Raw genomic sequence first — 1,386 nt, 5'->3', positions numbered from 1 at the left:
TTTCTACTACTACTTTCATCATGAAATTTCAGAACTGGAGCACTATTTTCATCTTGCTTGTAACTGCAATGAGCCAATTATTTTTGTTTGTGAAATGTTGAGAACCTCAAATACCAAAATTTTGGAAGCTTTTCATGTTCAGAAACAGCTATGTTTGTATATGAAAAACACTTGATAACCTCAATTGTTAAACATGTTCATAACGAGCTATGTTTTGCATCTAACTATCTAATGTAGTAAAACTATGTAAGTCGACTATATGCCATGTTCGGGAGCATGTTTTCTGTACTCTATTTCTGTTGTATTGTCTCCTACAAGCTAAACTGATAGTTTCTTATATTGTTTTTGTGCGGACCAATGTCTATTCACGATTTGGTCTGGCGAGACCTGGTCCAGCTCTGGTCGTGCAGACGAGGAAGATGATATGGACGTCGTGGATCCTGACCACCATGACACGCAGAAGGTACCTCGCCTGCTCCCAACAACCACTCCAAGATGTTTTTCCCCAATTCTGTGGTTCTGTGGTCCTCTAGTCTACAGCTTTTCATGATAGCCCAATCGTGAAGTATCTTGCTTGTATCTAGCGTGAAATTGTTCTTTGACCTAGTCCTTACGTTCTTCAGATCCAAGTAAAACTAAATTGCTCAAAAAATGTGGTTGTTTTCTTTCGTAGAGGTTAGATCCTCCAGTTGAGGAGCTGACCGAGGAGATCCGTGGCGCGTCCGAGGAAGCGAAGGGCATGGCCCTGGAAACCCTATCTCTCTCAAGGTAATCTTGTTTCCCTTTGCACAATCTAGCTAGTTCGGACGAGCTCCGTTTTGTTATCTAATCTACTTGGTGTTGTTTGGCAGGAAACCAGAGGAAGCCGTTGAGCATCACCATGGTGATCCCGCTGGACTTCAGCAACCATGTATGCATGGTACTAGAGGTACGATGCGTAGGCGAGTTACACCGCAAATGTGTTCCTTAGTCTCGCTGTCTTTTGTTGGATTATAGTCAAGGAATCGTGGATGTTTTGCTACTACCCATGTGGCTAGCGGCAGCTAACTAAGCTGATATTAAAATCCATGTGTTTTTTTTGCAGCAATTGTGTTGTTTAAATGTAAAACCTGCTGCCGCCATCTGTGATGATGCCTATGTCGACCGAAAGGTGATGCCTTTGGTTTCCTATTACCACCTATTTTTCTTTCTTGCACAAGTTAAAATCTGCTTCTACTTGTTGTTTACACTTATAGTAATGTGCCTATGTATTCGGTACTATGTTCAAAAAAAGAGTCGTGCACAAGTGATATGCCGATGCAGCTTGCCTAATCTACCAAGTCATTATATTAAATAAAATAGAGTCGCCAAGTAGCTTGCCCATCCTGTTCGCAATTATTCGCCGAC

The 1,386-nt window shown here is 41.7% G+C and overlaps 1 long non-coding RNA gene across 1 annotated transcript; it reads left to right on the top strand.

Moving 5' to 3' along the window:
• The first annotated feature begins 352 nt into the window (after positions 1-352).
• Positions 353-1,150, top strand: LOC124688467. The gene is made up of 3 exons (XR_006998536.1): positions 353-463; positions 674-928; positions 1,085-1,150. It is a non-coding gene; the product is annotated as an uncharacterized LOC124688467 (long non-coding RNA).
• Positions 1,151-1,386: the final 236 nt, after the last annotated feature.

The sequence above is a fragment of the Lolium rigidum genome, chromosome 2, assembly GCF_022539505.1.
Source record: "Lolium rigidum isolate FL_2022 chromosome 2, APGP_CSIRO_Lrig_0.1, whole genome shotgun sequence".
NCBI classification, from domain to species: Eukaryota; Viridiplantae; Streptophyta; class Magnoliopsida; order Poales; family Poaceae; genus Lolium; species Lolium rigidum.
This window is presented reverse-complemented; position numbering and strand designations above follow the sequence as displayed.